The following is a 25,103-nucleotide window of genomic DNA, read 5'->3' as shown; positions in this document are numbered from 1 at the left end:
AAAGGATAGAAGTTTAATAAATGTCTAGGACCAGGGCTACTCTCACTAAATAGAGAAAAAGAAACCAAAATTAAAAACACGTAGAAATGTGCTGACAGGCACCTATTTTGTATGACTTAACACCTTGTTGATGTTTATTGCTCTACATAAAAACTTTTCTCTTTTTTTTTTGGTGCCAGAGATTAAACCCAGAGGCACTTAATCACTGAGCCACATCCCCAGCTCCTTTTTATATTTTATTTAAGGATCTCACTAAGTTATTGAGGCTGACTTTGAATTGCAATCCTCCTGCCTCAGCCTCTGGAGGCCCTGGGATTATAGGCATACACCACCAAATAGAAAACTTCTTAGAATCAACAATTCCTTGTAAAGAAGTTCTGTTTCCACCCATCAAATACATATTTCTTTCTATTTAAGAAATGCCTTTACTCCAAAATCCACTTCTTTTCCTACTACAGATTAACGTAGAGGTGCTTTACCATTGAGCTGAATCTGCCCACTGTTTTTTTTTTTTTTTTTTTTTAAATACTGAGACAGGGTCTCCTACCTAAATTGCCCAGGCTGGCTTCAAACTTAAGTAATTGGGATTAAAGATACCTACTACCTCTGGCTCAAAATCCACACTTTCAAACAGAATTAATAGATAACTGGTAGTAAGACAAAATGACTTCATTCACCCAACACAAAAACAAGCTACTAGAGAGTAGTAAACTACTAGAGAGTTGTAAACTAGTAAAGAGAGGCTCATTTCTCATACCACCAAAAAAAGTAAATAAATAAATAAATAAATAAATAGAGACAGGAAAAAATAAGAATCAAGTTTTTCTTAAAAGTATATAAATTTGGGGCTGGGGTTGGGGAACAGAAGTAGAGCGCTCACCTAGAATGTGTGAGGAATTGGGTTTGACCCTCAGCACCACATAAAAATAAAATAAAGGTACTGGATACACCTACAACTAAAAAATAAAATCATCATCATCATCATCATCATCGTCCAATCAATAAATGGGCCAAGGATGTGAGCAGACACCTCTCAGAAGATGACATATAATCAATCAACAAATGTATGAAAAACTGATCATCATCTCTAGCAATTAGAGAAATGCAAATCAAAACTACTCTAAGATTTCATCTCACTCCACTCAGAATGGCAGCTATTACTATTATGAATACAAACAACAATACGTGTTGGCAAAGATGTAGGGAAAAAGGTACACTCATACATTGCTGGTGAGACTACAAATTGGTGCAGGCAATATGGAAAACAGTTTGGAGATTCCTTAGAAAACTGGGAATGAACCACCATTTGACCCAGGTATCCCTCTCCTTGGTCTATACCTCAAGGACTTAAAAACAGCATGCTACAGGGACACAGCCACATCAATGTTTACAGCAGCACAATTCACAACAGCTAAACTGTGGAGCCAACCTAGATGCCCTTCAGTAGGTGAATGAATTAAAAAAAAAAATGTGGCATTTATACACAATGCAATATTACTCACCAGTAAGAGAATAAAATCATGGCATTTGCAGTTAAATGGAATTGGAGAAGATAATGATAAATGAAGTTAGCCAATCCCCAAAAAACAAATGATCTCTGATATAGAGACTGATTCACAATGGGGTAAGGAGGGGGAACAAGAGAAAAATAGATGATCTCTAGATAGGGCAAAGGGGTGGGAGGGAAAAGGAGGGGGCATGGGGTTAGAAATGATGAAGGAATGAGATGATTATCCAAAGTCCATGTAAGAAGACACAAATTGGTATGAATATACTTTGTGTACAACCAGAAATATGAACAATTGTGCTCTATATGTGTAATATGAATTGTAATGCATTCTGCTGTCATATGTAAATATAAATAAATAAAAATAAAAAGTAAAATGTATAAATTTTGTCATCATAACTTTGATTTTTCTCTTTCCTACACTGTAAGACTGATCAGAAATATGAAACTGAAGGTATGCAACAGCCTAGACCAAGCAAAAACGAAAGAATTAAACAGAATTTAAATTAAAAAGCTAATAAAATTTGATAAGACTTTTGAATGTCCATATATTTAATTAAAACAACAATGTATCCCATGATATTAACTTTTATCTCTCCTAAACCAGTTATGCTATAATTGATGAAAGGTTCCAGACATATATAGAGAGCAGTAGAGTAATATTGTTTATATTACCACTATAGTTTTTTTAATTAACTATAGTTTTACCTATAAAATTAAATACATATACAAAGAAAACATTCACAGTATAAAAGAAAAATACATACAGGGAAAAATAAACCTCTCACCAAACCCTGAGACACAACTAACTAGTGAAATAACATACAAATTTCAAGCACTTCTTAGTGAAGATCAAGTTTTCACAGGTTAACATCTATGGAATTCTACCCATCACAAATAAAGAATATTCAATAACAAAAAAATTTGCATCTGTACTGCACATGTACAAATTGTTTTAGGGGGAGGGCAGGGTCTCAACTAAATTGTGTAGGCCTCTCTAAATTGCTGAGGCTGACCTTGAACTTGTGATTTTCCTACTCCAGACTCACAAATTGTAGGGATTATAGGTATGTGCTACCTTGTAAAGCACTCAGTAAATATTTGTACAAATGAATGATCTGGCCTTGAAAAAATTCATTTCAGCAATATTTAAAAATACTTAAAATTATACTATTCCTTATTTGTACAATATACTACTAATGGATGATGGCTACTTTTTTAAAAAATAAGTCGCAATTTTATATATCCTCAATTTAAGGCTTGTTACTTAAGCTTTTTAAATACTGTCCACATTATCTAGAGGTATGTTTGTCATTATTCTGGAGATTATGGTGACAACTAATTATTCTTATTTTTAAATATCTATATAAACTTGATCATGAATTTTGACAAAGTTTACCATTAAAATCTTCAATGTTTTTTTCCACTTCTTTGATCAATTATAGTCTGTCCATTTTTCCCATAATTTAATAAATAAAACTTAAAATGCAAAGTTATCCTACATACAGATCCTACATATAAGCCCAGTTTTGTCCAAATATGAATAAGATACTGACCAAAGTAAGAAATAAAGCAGTTAGTTCCTTTTTTCACATCTCTAATAACAATTTTTCTCTGTTGGACATTTGCACTGGTTACCTATGAGGGATCACACCATAAATTCAATGCTTTTCCACTATTTCACAACAGGTTCTATGTATATAAAACTGATAAAATATTCACCCCAAAATTTATCCATACGGTACATTTTCCCCAAGTTTGACTTGTTTTTTAACAATATTTATACATAACATACGGCCTCTAATAGTGATAAGGAAGATTGCTACCATCAATTTTTTTAATAAAATATAACAAAAGAGGTAATATCCTTCTCCCTTCCACCCCCCTCCAGCCTACTTCACCAGATCTACTTAGGGGGTGATGGGATGAAGGTAAGAGAGTAAAGGATACATAATCAAGTGCAAAACACTGTGGAAAGTACAGAGAATGAATGAGATAAAGTGAAAAGTGTGGAATGGTTAGGGGATCTAAAGACTTCCCAGAAAAATAGGATCTTGGGTTGCTCAGGGAGGAAAAAAAAAAAAAAAGACAATGAAACTGTCATAGACTTTAAAAAACAAAGGAAAAAACCTAAACCCAAGAGGGAGGGACATTTCTACCCTTCACCCTGGCACTGTGGTATTGAACAGCCAATTGTTCCTCATACCATCTCCACATAGGAAACAAACGAGATTTAAAGAAAAAGAAGCCACATTCTCTAACTCTAAATCAGTTAACAAAACATCCCTACTATCCCCCTCAAAAAAACTTCAGGAAGAAGTCATTTTTGCTAAGTCCTTAACACCTTTTCACAGAACCCCACTCCTAGGTGCTCTCTGTTGTTTCAATGTCCTCTGATCTGTTGTCGTCCCGAGATGTATTTATATAAACAAAAAGTTTGAAGTGTGTTTCTGCTGGTTCTAAGGGTATGGGACAAGAAAAGAGGTACCCAGGCAGGATCAGGATGGGAGCCCCAGCCCACCCCTCATAGGTATGAGGCCTCAGGATGGCAGGCACACACCAATAAGGGCCCTCCTCTTAGTACTCTGTGTCTGAGGAGCTCAGAGATTCTTCAGATTCCAAGTCTATGGCTCCAATCCCAGGTGCTAGTGATAGTGTCTCTGACTCAGGTGATATATAAGGAACCAGAGCTTGTGCCTATCAAACAGGACAGTATGTTGTAAGCTATCTTCATCCCACTCTTGCTTGTTCTTCTTAATCAGATCTTTTAACCCTTGTCAGCTCAGTGGAAGCTTCAGCTGTGGGTGTGCCCATATCTTCATGATGTAGGCCCCTGGTTGCCAGCAATTAGGGTAGAGCTCAAGACAATTTATCACACCTCCCTTTTCCCCTTCTGTGAACTGAATGATCTGGCAGGATGATTTCTTGTAGAGGAAGATGTGCCCACTCACCACAAATTCACTCTTGGGGCTATAGAAACTGACACCTTTCACCACAGCATTATTTCTGTGGCCCTTACATCTCTTCACACACTGGGCTCCATCACTCTGAGAGGAGTTGGAAAAGAAAAACATCTTCATCATTATAAAGAGCTCCTGGACAAGAGTTCTGTGCCATGGTGGCTATACACAGACAAGTGATGTTTGCTTTGGACTGTTTACCAGTGAGTAAATTCTAATGAGGACAGAATTTCTTGAGTATTCCATTGTTCTCATTCTCATCAATTTTCCTCTGGTCATGAATCCTTAAAACTGGTCTTGTCCACCTACTGCAAACCAGCAGGTACTGGCATGATTTATGGAGTTTGTATACTGCTCCACTTTCTTCTCTTTCTCTTTTGTCACCATCAGCTTCAAAGCTGGCCAGTCTTTGTCTCAGGTCAATGGTGAAAATAACTGCATCTTCAAATGCAGATGGAAACATACAGGGTACACACAGGGAGAATCTGGTTCCAGGGCCAACTTGTAGGATGCTCCCTTGTGCTGGGCCATATACTTTGTATGCCTGTAGCACTGGGCAGACAGTTCTGCTATCAGAACCTGCCCATCCCCAGCATAAATGGCTAGGGTGGAGTCAACACTGTTGGGAAGGAATTTGGCCTAAAAGATATTACCTTTGTGGCCACTCTTGAGTATTGGCTTCTGCCATACCTAATCCCAAACCACCACCTTCAGGTCATCATCACTGCCACTGGCCAGTCAGGTGCCATGCTGGTACTGACACAACCAGTATGACCCTCAAGTCCATTCTTTAGGTGGAAATTCTGAACAGACTCCTTCTTACCCCACAGGCCTCACATACAAAGTGGCACTTAAAACCAGCGCCTACTCTGGAAGGTTGGAGTAGGGCTGTTGTCTCCTGTTCTTCATGGACCCCATGGACATGGTTAGCTTGCTTGTGCTAAACACAGTGCCATGATTGCTTTTATTCTTTTTCTTCTTCCTCTGAGCAGTTACGGACTCAGTTATCATCACTGATAGAGTGATGGTCAGTGTCCAACATGCTATCCGTTTCTTTACCTGCGCTCTCTATGCCTTGACTTTCTCTACTGGTAAAATTGGGGCCACCATCACACCTAGTCAAGCTCAAACTCTGGTCTAAGGCCTCTACTTTAAAGCCTGAGAATGTCTCCCTTTCCTCCTTAACTCCAGATATCTCCTCTGGCTCATTAGATGGGCTTCCATTAGCTAAGTATGTTTTCCCATCTATGTTGCTCCCTTTGCTGGACATCACTAAAGTAAGGTCAGGCTAAGCTCCTTCCTAAGAAAATAGGTCTATAGATTCACTGAAGGACAGGTAGCTCAAGGGCATGGTGTTTAGCTGGGGCAGTTACAAGCACAGGCGCTGACGAGGCTTTGCAGCCCACTACCACTCGAGTGATCCTTCCGCCAGTGGCTGCTCCAACTTTTCCAGGCCCAACCACTGGTGCCACCAATGCCACCCTAATCTTACATGGTATACTGTACATTTTCAAATAAAGATAAAAACTAGTACATGCATAATTTACTTCAAAATTTTTTTGTTTTGTTTTTAAATAGGCTAAATCTACAGATGGTATAGAACTTTCAATCTGGTTAGCAACATATTAACTGTCCTCTGCTCTAAAGCTATAGGTAATAGTTGTCTAACAGATATGCACACCACACAAAAATCTCTCTCTCTCTCTCTCTCTCTCTCTCTCTCTCTCTCACACACACACACACACACACACACACACACACACACATGAAAGATCAGGGAATAGCAATTATAAGGAAAATTTGAAATCCAAGGAAAGACACAGAGAATAATTCAGTTGTAAAAACTACCCAAGTTTTGATGCATCCCACTGTTCTCACTATCTTTCCTCCTCTCGTCCTTAGTGGTCTGAGGTCCCTGATATCAAATTCCAATTAGTATGGTCTCAAGATATCTGTTACTACTTTATTTCTAGCCTAATTTATTCCTAACAAATCTTGAATGGTTTGCAAGGAATTATTTCAATTACCAAACACTACCCTTTCAAATTCAATTCTATCTATTAAGAAATGTATTAAATTGTCTCTATTCATCATGGGCTAGGCTAGAAATTGCAAACTGGGACACCATTCCCTTTTCCATTAACCTGATCCCGACCACTCACAATCATTAGGGGTTGTCACATAAAGAGAATCTCAGAACATGACTGTAACATTCAAAAGTTCCCCAGGTGGATATATACACAGGATTCTACCACTATCCTCAGGCATATTTATATAAATAAATACTGATCTCATCTGGGCACCTATAAATTTAGCAGGTCAGAGGGCAGAGGCAGGAGGATTGCATGTTCAAAGCCAGCCTCAGCAACTTGGCAAAAGCCTCCTCAAAACAAAAATACAAAAAGGGCTAGGCTCTGTGATTAAGCACACCTGAGCTAAATCCCGCAGTACAAAAAGAAGAAAGAAAGAAAAAAAAGAAAGAAAAGAGAGGCTGGGGTTGTGGCTCAGTGGTAGAGCACTTGCCTTGCATGAGTGGGGCGTTGGGTTCGATCCTCAGCACCACATAAATAAATAAAATAAAGGCATTGTGTCCTATAACTAAAAAAAAAAAAAAAAAAGAAAAAAAGAAATGAAATGAAATGAAATACTGATCTCAGCTAGGGCAAGATGGCTGCATCTGAATTCCCAACTGTTCAGGAGGCTGAGGTAAGAGGACTACTTGAGCCCAGGAGTTCCAGACCAGCTTAGGTAACATAGCAAGACTTCATTTCAAAACTAAAATAAAGTACACTGATCTCATTTGATGTAACTCTGTACTACCTCTTAGATCATCATGTGGATATCTCAGATCACACTATCTTAGAACTAATGTTACAATTACTTTCAACTTCCCTCATAAATTTCAGATACCTAATTATTATGAAATCTCCCACAAAAAGTAATGCCATATAACAAAACAGCAATTTTTATTTCCATCTCATTTCTTCCAAGCTTTCAGAACACAAATATTGATTCCCAATAGCTGTGGTTATACCTGACCACATGACTTCTACTTTAAGGACAAACCAGGTTTCTAATCCTGGTCTTTAATACTTGAGACAAAAAGTCATCTCATCTGAGGCACTAGAAAGAAGGAAGACTCAGGATTTTCTCATATTTCCATATTTTTCACAATTGTGTTTATGTGGTATGTCAGAGAGTAAAGGGGTAGGAGAGAGAGAGAGAGAGAGAGAGAGAGAGAGAGAGAGAGAAACAGGAAAAAAGGAGTTTCTTCAGACAGGAATCAACATTCAAAATTCAGAGCCGGATAAGAAATAAATCATGTACCCTACATAAAAAGGCATATTTGTATTCTAATATAACTTGCTTATTTCCTAGAATTAACCTCTATATTTCCCATTTCCTAGAATTAACCTCTATATATTTTCTATTTCTATCTCAGTTTATAAAAACAATCAAGCCCTAGAATGTATTTGTTCTCTAAGAGTAGTACTGATAGGTAGACAGGTAAATGCATCATATCTGCCATATCTTTAATATTATAAATGTGGTGCAAAGAACTTGGAGTTTTTAAATAATCACAAGGCTACAAAGCCACAAAATGAATAAAAGATCTTTTGCATTATCTTCCTACATCAAAATGGTGAAAACATTGTTACATTGCTATCTACTGTCAGTTGAAGAAATGAGCACTGACTGGCCTCTCCTTTGTTTTCCTCCATCTCCTAATTTTATAGATATTATTTTTATATTTTAAAGGTTTTAAAGACATGCTACTCCATTAATTAAGTCCATTTTATCATTTTTTTAGATTGATTCTAAAAACTAAAGATCAATTAAGTACATTTGTAATGAGGTAAATGCTGTCACTAAAGTCAAATATAATTTTGTCATTTATACATTACTGATTGAAGAACTTCATATATTTTAGACTAATAAAATTAGTCTAGAATTTTCTAGCTTTCTTCAGTTATTTTTGAAAGCCCAAGACTGCTACTGTAGGGCACTATTTTCTACCACTCCCCACCACCTACCATATCCTCTATCTTAAAATTATCTTTTTCATTTTAATATAGTTTCTCAAATACTTTCATATACAGTGAAGTGCATAGATTTTTCAAGTAGAAAAAGATGTGCTTGTCCTCATGTAACAGTGTAGCTGGGCATAAGAGCTATGAGTCCTAATCTATTTTCCCTTGAACAAAGAAATCACTACTGTTTTACTATCATCAAGCATTCAATATAGCTGCTAAAAATTCAAAATACTTAACCTTGTATAGTTTATTCTCTCTGGGAGTAATTTAGAATTTTCTTTTCATCCTTATGATTCTGAAACATTACCAGATGTATCTAGAGGTGGATCTTTTCTCATTCATCTTGCTTGGTACTAGGTAGATCTTTCAATCTAAAAACTCATTATTTTTTCTCTAACTTAGGAAATTTCTTTTCCTTATTTCCTAATCTCTACTTTTAAAGCTCTATATTTATGGATATGGAAACTATGTGATATGCTTTCCAAAACTCTTAAATTTTGTCTCAAATTTTTCCATATTTTTTGTTTCATATACGCACATAGTTTCTCCTCTTAATTCCAAATTACAACTCAATTTTGATTCATGCTAAATTGGTATTTAGCCCAACCATTAATTTCTTTCTTTATAATATTCAAACCTTTTCTGGTTCTTTGACCCCTCTTCAGTGCAGCTATAATTAATCATTATGTGCTTTTAAATCTTAAATTGTTTTAAATCTTGATTGTTTTTCCTTGAAGTTTTCTTCTGAATGATATCTGAGGTAAGCTGTTTTTTATTCATCTTATCCTCTTCCATCCTCTTGATCCTCATGTGTTTGATTATCCCTGTTTACATTGGTGAATAAAAGATTTGCTTTAGAGAGTACAGTGATTGTGTGGACTTTCTCTAAGATTGTCCAGTTTTGTTTTTCCAAGTAGTCTCTCCCTTAAATGGGAAAGCACTGTTTAAGCAAGTAGAACACATGGATAGGAAATCAGCTAGCAGGGAACAGACAAAATTGCTTTTCCCTGTTACAGTAGTAGTATGTCTACTTCTCTTTCAGGTTGCAATAATCAGTGGAAATGCAGGACAAATTTTTTAAGAGAGCAGTTCTTAAAACTTGAGGCCTAAAGGCAGACATACTGCCTTGGGTTGTGTAGGCTGGAGAAAGGTCAGAAAGGAGGCTGATCCAGCACTTTGGAAAGTAATTCTTCAAAAAGTTGTTGATTATTACCCAACTGTACAGTACTGTTCTTTGTATTTGTTGATTTCAAGTTTGGAGCCATTCCGAGGTTTGCCTGAGAAAACCTGAGCTTACCTTGGGGTATCTTGGATTCCAGTTTCCTCTGGATTTGTTGTTGATCCAATTCCATGAGCTTTCTATCTTCAAAATTTCTGGTCCTCTGATGGTACCTGTAGTGGACTATGAACTGTAATTTTACTGTTCAACATGTTTTCTCCCTATTCCCTTTTCCAAATAACATAATCCCTCTTTTCTATGGGGAACATGTTTCATATGGTTTGTGTAAATGGTAGCCTCATGACCCATGTCTGCCTAGAAATCCTAACCCCTTCTCCTTTGACAGACATCTTTACTAAAAATAAAGCTAATACAAAAGAAAAATAGAGAACAAAAACATTGAGAGAAACAGTACCAATGGCATTATTCAAGCCTGTATCCATTCGTACACCTAAGTTAGATCCTCTCACTTCCTCCCTCCGAAACATGTGAACACACTTAAGATTATATTATAAAGTAATGAAGTCCTTCTGCTCCTCTTTAGGGTAGTGGAATTAATATAATAGTATCTGTTCCTCCTCTTCAGAATTATGGTTTAATTCAATTTTTAAACAATATCAGTGGGACATTGTGAGGAAAACAGTTGAAGGAACATGCTCAACCCACCTATTTAAAACAAAAGTCCAATAAATACCTATAATATAAATCTGAAGCCATCAAGTTATAGCTTTGTAGTTTGTTAAATATATAACAAAGAAACAGCTATACATTTAATTAAGTAGATCTTATCTTCCCATATCCACCATCTTCAAATGTCTAGGAAGAAAAAAAAAACAGATATAAAAACCAACTCTCTCTTGACTTAGTTTTTTCCTAAGTCAAGATTCCAATAGTTTCAGAAAGAAAAGAAAAAAAAAAAAAGGATGAATGGTAGTGACTTATAATTTTTTAACCAATTAATAGCAAAACAAAAATTTTAAAAATCCTCTGAAGATTATATAGAAACAAACCCTGAAAAGAAAAATTCTGTAGCTGTTGGTGTTATTATTTGAGAGACAGGAGAAAGATTGTTTACTGTTTAATTTTAGAGGGATAAAAAGGAGGAAAGGGCAATTAACTCATTAATTGACAAAAAATGAAATCCAGTACTCCTGACCTAGAATTCATACATGGTTCACAAACCTATGCCTCAAGAACTCTATAACCTCCTGGAATAATTTGCATAATGCAGAATGATGTAAGGATGTTTTGAGGAGTCTCCAACTAAAGTCCATAACCTAAAAATAGTAAAGAAAGCTATTTCTGACTGAAAGGACAACTTCATTCCAAAATTTTATTTAAGAATTAAATTCAGAGAAATATCAAAATAAGTTAAAGAGTACCTGTAATAAGTAAAACAGTATACCGTGCTAGCTATATAAACTACTTTTAATGGCTGTGGAGTATTCCCGTATTATGACCTATTTTCCAATTTAAATAATTAAATTTTGATTGCATCTGATCTTTTGCAATTACAAACAATGCTGTAATTGACTATCTTTGTGATATATATATATATATATATACACACACACACACACATATATATATTCATCTCCCCCCGCCCCCGCCGTGTCCCTTTCTGGTGATTGCCTTATCCATAAAGGGGCAGTTCAAATATCACCACTTTTGCAGGTGTTTATAATACCTAACATGCTGAGTAATTATAAATAACCTCAATAGTATTTTAGTGATTGCTTACTGTTTGCTACACAGTTTTAATTGCTTTTATGCATATCACTTCATTTAACCTTCATAGCTTCATAAGTTTGACAATTTTATCCATAATTTGTAGTTGAAAAAATCAAAGTAAAGATGATGTTACCTGCTAAAGGTCAGTAAATTATGGAAATGGAATATGGTCTGTCTCACATCAAAGTCTGCTTTCTTAATTCCCATGCTACAGCGCTACTTACTACCCTTTTATGGCCTCTCTAGTGTAATTACTCAAGAAATGTGTTTCCTATAAATCATAGGACTTACTTATTCCACCTAGGACTTTACAGATCTACAAGAATGGAAAGAATCCATGATACACTATTAATTATAAAGAAAGTTTCAGCCAGGCAAGGTGGACTACACCTCTAATCACAACAGGGGAGAGATTTTCAACTCTTCCTCTACTGTTAAATTTTTATAGTCTACCCTTACTATATGATTTAATACAACAAAAAAATATGCTTTAAGATTTCTCCAACATAAAATAAATAAATTAAAAATAGTGTTCACAGTTTAGTATTATTGGTACAAACTTTAGAACAGGCTAGATTTATAGGATGTCATCATATTCTACAACAGAATTAAACTTATTTACATTAGATTTGGGCATTACCTGAATAACAATTATATATGTTTTAAATCATTCCCAGTTCATCTGAAATAGATATAAAATGAATAGTACAACAAACAAGAGTACTAGACTGATAGTGCAAGAAAACTATACAATAGTCTGTTGGTCTGGCACTAACAGCATCGGAAGACATTCAAGCCCAAAGACAGATTAAATAAGACTAATGACATCGCACAAGTTGGTGAGAGCATTATATAGATACTAGTGCTGCTCTTTTCTTCTTCATAAAAGCACTTACACTTTTCACTAGAAATCTGTAAGACAATAAGGAAGGAAAGGAAAGGAAAGATGCCAAGTGTATAAGGCTTAGAAATAAGAGGAAATTTTTGCTTCAAAAGACCACTGTCTGAAGATAGGCATTGTGGCAACTTGGGAGGCTGAGGTAGGAGGATCACAAGTTTGAGGCCAGATTTAGCAATTTAGCTGACGGGTTGGGGATGTAGCACAGTGGTAGAATATTCTTTATTTTAATCCCAGTACAACAAAACAAAACCAAAGACTGCTGCCTGGATTTACTGAAAAATATGTAAAATTAGTTTGTTAACCATAAAATCCTACATAGATGCTACCTGTTTATCAAATAATAAAAGAATTTGCTTAATACAAAACAAATTTTAGTTATGTAGGCCTTCATCTTACACAAATGCAATGTGAATATACTAAGCAAATATAATTTAATCTATTACTCTTTTGTATAAATAGAAGAAATAGCATTTCAAATAGTGGGAAATGACAGACTGAAACAGCTAAGTCAATTGATTAACTATCTGGAAATATAAAATTAAGTTCCTATCTCCCTCCAAGTACCAATATAAATTTGAAATAAATTAGGTAAATGTGAAAATTAATTAGATAAATGTGATAGAAACCCAAATGTCCATTAACTGACAAAGAGATAAGCAAAATGTGATATACAATGTATACAATGGAATATTATTCGGTATTCATGTGACAGGAAAGAAATCCTGTCACATGGTACAATGTGCATGAACCTTGAGAAAATTAAATTTTAACGACAATCACAAAAAAAAAGACAACTACTGTATGATTTCACCTATAAGAGTTACTGAAAGTAGACAAGTATATAGAAACAGAAAATAGAATGGTGGATTCTGGGGGTAGGAGGAGGGGGAAATGTGGACTTGTTACTCAATGGGCATTACTGTATAGTATCAGTTTTTTTATGAAAAGTTCTAGAGATCTGTTGCAGAAAAATATGAATACACTTACCAGTACTGAACCATACAAAAACAGATTAACTTTTAAGTTTTTCACCAACGTTTAAAATTTTTTTATTATTTAAAGAGATATGCAATAAATTATATGTTACATTAAAAAGTTACTAAGCTATACAGCCCAAACAAAGCACTTCGCCAATCTCATTTCTTGCAATTTAGTGGCAAACATGGTTAAAAACAGCATAGGAAGACTGGGATTGTGGCTCAGTGGCAGAGCACTTCCCTAGCAAGTGTGAGGCACTGGGTTTAATCCTCAGCACTACATAAAAATAAATAAAATGAAGATATCGTGTCTAACTACAACTAAAAAAAAAAAAAACAGCATATAAGATTAAAAGAAAAAGGGATACATATAAACTGCATTTGTAAAACATAAATCTTCCTAAGACTAATGTACAAAAGAAAATATTTTCTCCTAACATATCTGAAAATCTAACATGAAACAGATAATCTTCATTAAAAAAATGAAAATGTTACTGTTATCAAATCCAATATTGACAATACCATATCATAGCAAATACTCACCATTTAGTATTTGATAATCTATGACTACAATATGAACAGATTGAGGGAACAGGGAGAGTAGATACCAAAAACATATCTGGTAAAATTTAGTATGGGCATTCAAAACTGATACGGTAAGAGAAGAAACACATAGGGTATCAATATAAAAAAATACAAAACAATTTACCAAAATTATATTAGTCATAAAATTCATCAGCATCAACTGCCTTAATATAAAAAAATCAGTTTAGTGGCTATACACAAGATCAAAATACCAAAATCAATACAATTCTACACAAGAAACATGTAAGAAAGAAAAGATAATTCACGATAGCAATAAAATAAACTTATATAAAACTATAAAATCTTAGTGAAGACAAGTGAAGGGCCTGAAAAAATAATAGAGGCATGCCTTACTTCTGGATGAGAATATTCAACATTATACTTCTACTTCTCCCCAAATTAATCCAAGTTGTAATTATATCTTATCAAAATGTGAATCCAAATATTTTATGGCAATTTACAAAGAATTATCAAAAGCACCTCTAACAAGTTAAATGCACAATATCCAAAACTCCTGACAAAGAACATAAACAAGAGAGAACTGTCAAAGATGTTAAAGTACGCTAATGTACCATGTTGAATCATAAGAAATCACAGACACTAGATGACTTCTAACTTATAAATAAAGTAATTTCGTAAGTTTCAACTAATAGTAAGTAAAACTGATGCAGACACAGGAATAAACAAAGGTTTGTTAGGAATCTGAGTCTGTTAAGCACTCAAATTTCTCCAACCCACTGCTTCCACATTCACAAACCCCTTTCTAAGTAGTTAAGAACCAGACATGAGTCCGCTAAAATTTAATATCAACAAAGTTTGGACAAAAATTAGCAGGTCTTCTTTCCACACCCCAGTTCATCTTATAATTCCAGACAAAAACTGAAAGTAAGGTAGAAGAGAGGTATAGAGGGGTAAGTTTCCTCCAACAATCCTAGAGAGGGAAGCATATCTGCTTTGAAGGACAAGAAAAAACAAAACGCCAGAAAAACATCCTAGAAAGTAAAAAGACACCAAGCCAGAAAGCCTTCATGCTCTTAACAGAAATGTCAGTATGACAAGAAGATAGTGAATAAACTGAAGGGATACAAAAGGAGCCTAGAACAATAGAAGCAGTAATAAAAATAGAGGGCCAAGTTAGAAGTTTAGATTTCATTCTATGAGCAATGAAACGTCAAATAATAATTCACATTTCAGAAAGATTTGTCTAGTTCTGGCATGAAGAATAAAGTATGGGGAAATTAGAGAACTAGAAGACCAAATTAGGATGCTACTATGAAATCAAAAATAACAGTCTGTGCTAGGGTAATGGTAACAAATGGAGAAAAGTATAAAAATTCAGGGTATACCTTAGAGGTCTCATACACAATACTCTTTCGCTTCCTATTATCCCAACACAGCTTTTTAGCAATAGAAACCCTCTTTCTTTGGGAAACATTCTATAAGGCTTAGATAGGAATGTCCTCTCCTAGTTCACTTCCTACCTAGGATACAAAAACATGATATAGTCTTGAACAAAATATCTTTTTCCTTAGTGATTATCTGGTTCAAGAATGTAAACATAACCAAAGTTAGGCCAACAAGATTATTTCTGGAACCAGGAATGACTTATTCTCTCGTATTGTTAGCTCTAAAGACAATGTAATTCTAGAATTATATAAGACATTAATTATCCCCCAATATCCACACTACCCTTCTTCTTTTAGTAAAAGACTACTACTTCTCTACATGTTTTATCGGATTACATTCCCATGTAGCAAGAGCTAAATCCTAGGTGTGGTTGTGTAACAAAGTTCTGTCTGATGGGATACAATGGAAGTGATGTTTGCAACTCCTTAGTCAATTCCTTAAAAAGGAAACTGTGCTCACCTGTTTCTTATTTTTCATGGGCTATGTTTACTAAGGCTGTCAAAAAATACCACAGACTAGGCGTTTTAAACAACAAACTTTTATTTTCTCAGAATTCTGGAGGCTAGAAGTCCAAGATCAGGGTATTTACAGATCTGGTTTTTCCTGAAGCCTCTTTTCTTGGCTTGCAGATGGACACCTTCTTCCTGTATCCTCAAAAGGCCTGTGTATGAATCCCTGGAGTCTCCTTCTGTGTCCAAATTTCTTTTTCTTTTAAGGAAACCAGTCAAATTGGATTGGGGCCTACCCATGTGACCTGATTTTCCCTTAATTACCTTTTAAACACTTTATCTCCAAATACAGTCATATTATGATGTAGTTGAGGTTTCAACTCATGAATACTGGGGTACACAATTCAGCCCACAACAAGCTAGAACATGGATGTAATGCTGGTCAACCAGGTTAGACCTTGTAGATTAAATAAAGTCAACACCCAAGGCAAAGGTATCCATAAAGCATTCTGTGATGATGGAAATGTTCTATATCTGCACTTTCTAATATGGTGGGTGCTGGCCACACATGATTATTTAAATACTTGTCTCCTATCTGAACCACATGTGTTTTGAGTATTTTTTGCTCAAAGAATTCACCTAATACCTTAACTAATACAGTAAATTAGAAGTGAGGTATTACCAAAACAAACTCCTAAAAACTCTTGATGCAACTCATAGAACAGGTAGCAAGAAAATGAGCCTCAAGCTGGAGAGCTAGTGTTATGTTGTACAGTTCCAAAGTACTTAGTAAAATTCCTGCCTACAATAAGAGGGAGGACATATCATGTATCTCGGAAGTCTACAGCTCTAAGAAAAGCCAATTAGAGAAACTGAATTATTTGCTGTGTGCTAGAATATTGGTTAAAGATCAATCCACCTACAAATAAAGTAGTTTCCAAGTAAAAACGGACATGAGAAAGCAACAATAAGAGAAGTTCAACCTACAAGAGTTCAGTTAACTTGGATCTCTTTAGGCTAGAAAAGGCAACTGCTTCTGTGCTCTAAATGCTCTGTGTGACCGCAAAAGTTCTTTGCCAGATAGCAGCAAAAACAGGTTAAGAGTGTTACCTTCCCAGGCTGGGGTTATGGCTCAGTGATAGAGCACTTACCTGGCATGTGTGAGGCCCTGGGCTCAATCCTCAGCACCATATACAAATAAATAAATTAAATAAAAGATCCTCTGACAACTTAAAAAAAAAAAAGTGTTGCCTTCACACCTGTGATGGTGTCTGATATGTCAACTTGGTTAGGCTAAACTATGAAAAAGAAAAGAGGGCAGCAGCCATTTGTAGCATCAATATCTTCCCTCAGTTATTCAATTAAAAACTAATCTAGATGCTGCTGTGAATTTTGCAGATGTAATTAAAGTCTCTAATCAGCTGACTATAATTTGGGATAATCATCACCAGTGAGCCTGACTTAGTTATCTCTTACAAGAGATCTAGTTCTTTCTGGCAAAAATGGGGAATCCAAACAATAGCTAATTCTGTACTTGTTTTCTCTTCACTTTATCTTCCCCTCTTGACTACCTGTGGAGAACATTTAACCAATGCCCATTAGTTCCAGCTTGCCCACAATCTTCCCTTTCTGCCTTGCCTGCTTTATGGAATTCAGACTTGCTTAATCAGGCTTCACAATCACATAAGCCAACTCATTGTAATACATTTCTGAATGCCACCTATCAATACATAAATCTCCTCTGCATCTCTTCTATTTTAACCTTGACAGATATATCATCCAGAACTATTAGTTTAGATATCCTCAAGTAGCCAGGAAACATGGGAGAGTGGAACCAACCTAGTACAGAGCTGAGTAAGTAAATAAGCAGGTTTCAAAAACATATGACTAAGAGATCTTTTGCTATACAATTAATGTCATGGTCCTGATTTAAAGAAAATGGAACAAACTCATGAAGTTTTTGAGAAGAGTTTTACCATTAAAGTACAGTAATGACTTAAAGGAATATATGATTAAACTTAAATCCTGCAGGCCCTCAATCTATACCAACTGCAGGCGGTGACAAAAGTGTTACAGTTCCTAGGGGTATCATACTCTCCAATACTACTATACTTCAGACAGGGTCAAGAAACGTTAACAAACAGGTAAAAACATATAAAGAACAAAGCCAAGACATAGAGGGCAATTAAAAGAACATTCCTTTCACAGAGCAAAATTAGTTTAAAAAGGAATTTGCTAGGGTAAAGTCATCACAACTTCCGCCCAAAAGGATTTCATTATTAACAAGAACCAATCATTGTTGCACATTTCCTATTCTCTTTTTTAAAGGAGCTTTTGTTATAGTTATCCCATTCCTACTCATCACTATACAATAGATTAAGAAAGAAGATTACAGATTAATAAACTGAATTAAGAAAAAGGTATAAGAATTAATGTACTTGACTTTCACCTTCAGTTCTACTATTAATGAAATGGAATTCTGAATTGATTCTCTTGATAAAAATGTTGCATAGCCAGATTTGAATCCAATGATCAAGAATAAAAGTTTAAATTGGAGATGTAAATCTGAGTCAGGGGAATAGATAACTGAACAACAGAGGACTAAATAAAATCATCCAGTGGAGACCAGAAACACGACAGGGGAAAAAAATATAGTGGGGAGATGAGGTGCTTAAAAAAAAAAAAAAAAAATCAAAGAATATATAGTGAAACCCTAAGAATAAGCAAGAAAATCAATAAGAGGCAGCTAGTAAAGGAAAAACAGAAGAGATAGTATTATAAAAGCAAAGTAGTAAGGATTTTTAATAAGCAAGGGTTGGTCAATTGTTACTGAAAAAGTAGATTATGAATGGACACAATAACTCAACACTACAAGCAAAAAAGAAATACAAGTATCTTTAAGAAATAAAATATTGAAGTATCAAAAGAAACTTTCTAAAAATTTTTAAATACTGGGTGAACAAAGTCTCTGTAAATCATAAAACAATAAAATTTACCAAAAGAAAAATATTGCCCAAATTATGAAAGCAATATAAACCAAAAATATATGCAATGAGTAACACCATAAAGCATTAATACCCATAAATATAAACACCACCAATTAATGACTAAGAAAAAGACAGCCCCAGTAGAATAACTGGTGAAGGACAAAACAGGAAAATTTCAAAAAGAAATCCAAATGAACAATAAATATAAAAATTCACCCACTTTGACAGTAATTGTCAAAGTAAAAAGACAACAAAATACAATCCTTTGTCTAAAGAATTTTTTAAAAGCCAAGAAAACTGATTATATCTAGGAGCATTCTCAAACTTGTGACACAGTAACACTTGAGGTTGGTGATCAAATCTAATACGTGTATATCCTCTGGCCCAGTCCAACAATTTCATTTCCAGAGACCCATCCCAAAGAAATACTTCTGCATTCAAAAACAAATGCAAAAGTATGTTTGTTTCAGCCCTATATTTGTAATAGTAACATATAAAAACAATCTAAATGTCCACCCACACAAAAAGATATAAATTATGAATATTCATACTATAGAACATTCAGCATAAATGTGAATATAAAATTCCAAGGTACTCTCAAACACACACACACACACACACACACACTCTCTCTCTCTCTCTCTCTCTCTCTCTCTCTCCCCCCCCCTCTCCACAAAAAGAAACTAGAAGATTTGATTATGAACCAAGTTGTTAACAGCATTTAATCTGAGAAAGTGGGATAAAAAAACATTATTTACTACAAAAATTTAAGTATGAATGTATTCATTAGTTTCTGTAAGTAAATAATCACTATCTGAAGTCTCCAACTGATGTTTGAATAATACTCAAAGAAGCTTTCAGCAAAAGTTTTAAGTAACAATTCTGCTCTTAATGATAAATATTTGACTGATGGATATCAAGGAAAATAATGAAAAGACAAATTACAGAAAATGATTAATTCTAGACAGCAATATTTGGGGTGTTTTTTTTCTACTTTTTAGAGGTTTTTATCAAATTTTCTACAAATACATATGTTTTTACAAGTACATGTAATATATAACTAGTGATGTTTAATAATATGAAACACTGTATTTGAAATCTAATTTAAAAGATTATTTTCCACTTTACACAGTCCCGTAATTCTATTTCTCTTATTTTAACAGATCTCTATGTGCAGCAATCACCAAATATATTGATACATGTAACCCTTTGCTACTAGAAAATCTTCAGGGTAAAATTATACTGAATAACTCCTAAATGTAATTTACTTGTCAAGGACACCCTGGAAAAAATGGTACATATGGCTCTCATCCTAAATACCAAAAATTGCTAAGTTACACTGAAAACTAACACAGACTTCCACATAAAGTGACTATACATGATCAACATCATCTACATAGTTGATTAGTAGTTTCATCTCAATAAGAATTTAAATTTTATGAATCTAGGAAAAACACCTTTTGTTCAAATCCATAAATATCCCTAGCTGATTGTGGGAGATCTCAACAATGCTTCATAAACATAGTTTAAAAAGTATGCTAATAGTGGTAATTATCTCCTTGTGAGGTGAACAGGGAGCCTACAACCTGGGAACAAATTTTTATCCCTCACACATCAGATAGAGCTCTACTCTCTAGAATATACAAAGAACTCAAAAAGTTAAACAACAAAAAAATAAATAACCCAATCAACAAATGAGCCAAGGACCTGAACAGACACTTCTCAGAAGAGGATATACAATCAATCAACAAATACATGAAAAAAATGCTCACCATCTCTAGCAATCAGAGAAATGCAAATTAAAACTACTCTAAGATACCATCTCACTCCAATAAGAATGGCAGCCACTATGAAGTCAAACAACAATAAGTGCTGGCGAGAATACTGGTGGGACTGCAAACTGGTGCAGCCAATTTGGAAAGCAAATGGAGATTCCTTGGAAAGCTGGGAATGGAACCACCATTTGACCCAGCTATTCCCCTTCTCAGACTATACCCAAAAGACCTAAAAAGAGCATACTAGAGGGATACAGCCACATCAATGTTTATAGCAGCACAATTCACAATAGCTAGACTGTGGAACCAACCTAGATGCCATTCAATAGATGAATGGATAAAAAAATGTGGCATTTATACACAATGGAATATTACTCAGCACTAAAAAATAACAAGATCATGGCATTTGCAGGGAAATGGATGGCATTAGAGCAGATTATGCTAAGTGAAGTTAGCCAATCCCTAAAAAACAAATGCCGAATGTCTTCTCTGATATAAGGGGGGGTGACTCAAAATGGGATAGGGAGGAAGAGCATGAGAAGAAAATTACCACTAAATAGGGAAGAGAGGTGTGGGAGGGAAAAGGAGGGAGACGGGGAATTGCATGGAAGATGGAAGGAGACCCTCATCGTTATACAGAATACAGGTATGATGTTGTGAGGAGAAAAAAAAAGTGTGTCACATTAGATTGGGTAGAGAGATGTGATGGGAGGGGAGGGAAGGGAAAGGGGGGATAGGAAGGGCAGCAGAATAGACATTATTATTGCTCTATGTATATAGGTGACTGTATGACCAATGTGATTCTGCAACCTGTACAATCAGAAAAATGAGAAATTAGACCCCATTTGATTCAAATGTATGAATTGTCAAGATCATTGTACTGTCATGTGTAACTAATAAAAAAAATAATAAAATAAAATAAAAAGAGGGCCAATATCTCCAAGTACAAAAAAAAAAATCATACAGAAAACTAAATGCTATTACTGTGCAAAGTTCCCTTGGAGGTAAATTTTACTAACTACAACATGTATAAATTCATTTAACTTGTACACATTTAACACATGCAATGATTTTAAATAGAGCTAATTTTATCATATTCACTGGGAAAGAAATGGCTGAGACTATTAGATATTGAAAAAAGCCACACACATAGGAGACACTAAATAAATGGCAAATAAAAGAATTAACTCCTCCATTTCATCTCACACAAATAAGACCTCTACTAGAAACTTTGCAACAGGACTATTTTCATTATTAATTCCATATAAAAGCAAGAGAAACAGAACACAGACAGAGACAATAATAGGGTCAAAGGCGGAAATGGAAAGAGACCCAATAAGACATGAACAAGAAGAATTCCTTTTATTTTCAAGTTTCAAGCTTAGGGTGACAGGAAGTGGTAAAGGAGATCATATTCCCAAGTTAATGCACACGTATTCTAAATTCAAAATTAATGAAATCAATCTCTCCACAGATTCCTCTGAAATATTTTTCAATCAAATGTTTTTAAACTATTTAGGAGATGGATCCAGGAGGAACATGGGTGAAGCTTCATGATTGAGCACATGTTTAGCAGGCACAAGGCTCTTGAGTTCAACCTGCAGCAACAGCAGAGGAATTAATTTTAGGACAGGTTTTTATTTCTTCATGTTGGTTTTTACTTTTCTATTCTTCCATTTTACAGGGGTATAAAAGATTAATTTAGACCATCTATGTTTTTGGGGAAGGTGGAAGAAGGGACACAAAACTCTCTGCTGGAGATGCATAGCTATTAACTACTTCCATAAATATGCTACCCCTAGTCTGTAATTCCAAATAATCAAGAAATGAAAAATGTACTTGTTTATTTTCAAAATAACACTATCTGACACACCTCAGTATTTTTTCCATAACTCAATTTGAGTAATTTATTAACTTGAATATTAAGTAATAAGCAATAACAAATATAATCGGGTAAAATCTGCAGTCCTCTTTAATGGTAGATTCCATCCTTAAACCCTCCAATCATTTGAATATTTTCACATTCCCTTGTTTTAGTCATCACTTTCATAGTACAATAACAAGAAACATATATAATCTATTTTATGTAGATACATCATAGCATTAGTTAAAATAAGAATTATAATTTTGGTTATCTCTAGTACCTTTTTTAACCTCACTCTACATCATACTAATCTTTACCCAAAAAAACCATGCTGTATTTCAGACCATTTATCCTAAACAGCACATTTCCTAACCCTGACTCATAAAAACTTATTTAACATTTTCAAGTTATTCAATAATCATGTTGTCTACTTCCACCAGCACAATTCAGTATATCTGAAAGCACTAAGATTTTACTATATCTAATTATTTACAAAGACACTCAATAATACTGATTCCAATAGGAATTCCTAAAGGACTCTGATCTTCACATTTTTCCTTCAAAACTCTGGTTTTATCTCTTAAAAGATAAAGTATAACTATATTGCTCCAAATTCCACCTCACCTCATGACTAAAAATAGTTTAAAAAAAAAAAAAAAGTAGTTAAGCATCCTAAATCAGGAAGAGTATTTTGTTTCTGGGTTGCAAATGGATAGACACACCTCTACCAGACAGGTAAGGTTTAAGGGTCCACTGTAAAAAAAACTGCAACCAAATACTCTTACCTTAAGATGTAAAGTTCCAAATAATTCCCACAGTAAGTGGGTAATAAAGGAATATTTATGAAATATTCTTACTTCATACATCTGACTTCATGAAAAGCAAGACTTATGTAACAGCACTGTACAACAGGAGACATAAATATAAGGAAGACAGGTTTCTGCCTCCAGATCTGACACCTGTGGCACACTAGATATAAACTGCTTCATCAACTAAAGGGCTGAAGATTTAAAAGAAGATTTAAAAGAGTAGGCTAAGGGCTGTCTTATCAGAAAGAACTGATAAATCTTCAATTTACTTCTTCACAAACAGGTCTTCTCTATTACCACATCACCTTCTTAAAAGCAGTTTCTAAACTTTAAACAATCCAAATAAATTGCTGCCAGATTCCCTACTATCTCAGCTGTGAGAATGCTTCAAAATAACAAGGTAGTAGATCTCTCTGTGTGTCTAATAAAAGATCTCCACACATACTATGGAATTGGTGGGAAAGAAAGGAAAAAAAAAATCCTTATAAGCACTTCAAAAAAATCTTGTTATTCATCCTAACCAGAGTTAAAATTCCTGTTTTAAAGGGGACTTTTTTTTTTTTTTTAAGTTTAGTAAGAAAAGATTATTTTGAGAAGTAAAAATCTTGAGAGGCAGGGAGACGTAATAATCTCAGGGAGGGTAGCTTTCACTATAGTTTTCATTTTGTTAATAATTGTTAGCCACATGTTTTAGGAAATGGGTATATTTATCTGTACTTTTTTCTATCCCCCGCCCCTGCCTTTTTTAATGTATTTTTCAGAACAAGAAAAGGAAAGAAAGATTTGGGATTGCCAGTCTGTGTATGGTGGTTATCTTGCTGCCAAAAAAATATATTCCCCTATGTACTATCTGAACTTTTTTGAACACTATCAGAAAATGTTAATATTAGTGATGCTGCCACTCTATCAAACAGCATGCTACAGCATGTGAATAAGTGAGTGAATAAATAAATGAACAAGCATGCTTTGATTTAAAAAGATCCAGGTTAAATACTCTTCTGACACTTATTATCTTTCATGTTTTTTAAAATATTTTTTAGTTGTTGAAGGACCTTTATTTTATTTACTTATTTATATGTGGTGCTGAGAATCAAACCCAGTGCTTCACACACACAAGGCAAGCGCTCTACCACTAAGCTATGACTCCAGCCTCACCTTTCATGTTTTTAAAATCTGAATAATCTAAGGGACTTACTTATCAGGCATTCATCAATCAATGCCTATTAGTTTGACTGATTTTCTCTTTAATACATAGGGGAAAAAAACAGAAGTATGAGAATTAAAAAATTGAAAGATGCTGAAATCCAAACCTCTGCTATTCAGAGTCCCCAGATCCATGAAAACCAAAAGTTCTACCCCTCTCTAGGTTTCCAAAATGAATTCTGGATCTTCCCTAGGTACTAAGTATTCACTGATAATATTTTTTTTTTTATGATCTACTACATTGAAGCAGGATAGGAAACAAAATAATAGTTAAAACAAAAACTACTGCCTCAAAGAGCTTAACATGTGGCTTACAAATACTGCTATATTCATTAACAAATGAAACTAGGGAACTTGCAAGTTTCTCTGGGATGGCTAATTTGGAGTTCTATACTTTTCTTTTATTAATATTTATTTTTCAAATGTAGTTGGACACAATACCTTTATTTTATTTATTTATTTATTAATTATGTGGTGCTGAGAATCAAACCCAGCTCCTCCCACATGCTAGGCAAGCACTCTACCACTGAGCCACAACCCATCCCCATTCTATGCATTTTGACATTAAAAAACAAACAGAAGACTGGGGAATAAATCGAACAGTAATTTTGAAATATTTTCTTATTTCTCCTTTATTCTCAACCCTCTCTATTATGTCTATAAACAGATTTTCCCTAGCCTTGAAAATCCTTTTA

At 34.6% G+C, this 25,103-nt stretch overlaps 1 protein-coding gene and 1 pseudogene across 5 annotated transcripts in view; both read right to left on the bottom strand.

Moving 5' to 3' along the window:
- Positions 1-25,103, bottom strand: part of Ankrd17 (ankyrin repeat domain 17) — a 149,375-nt gene that overhangs the window by 120,521 nt on the left and 3,751 nt on the right. The window lies entirely within an intron of this gene.
- Positions 4,153-5,737, bottom strand: LOC113192420 (DDB1- and CUL4-associated factor 8 pseudogene; annotated as a pseudogene).

Source organism: Urocitellus parryii, chromosome 10 (genome assembly GCF_045843805.1).
Source record: "Urocitellus parryii isolate mUroPar1 chromosome 10, mUroPar1.hap1, whole genome shotgun sequence".
Taxonomy (NCBI): domain Eukaryota; kingdom Metazoa; phylum Chordata; class Mammalia; order Rodentia; family Sciuridae; genus Urocitellus; species Urocitellus parryii.
This window is presented reverse-complemented; position numbering and strand designations above follow the sequence as displayed.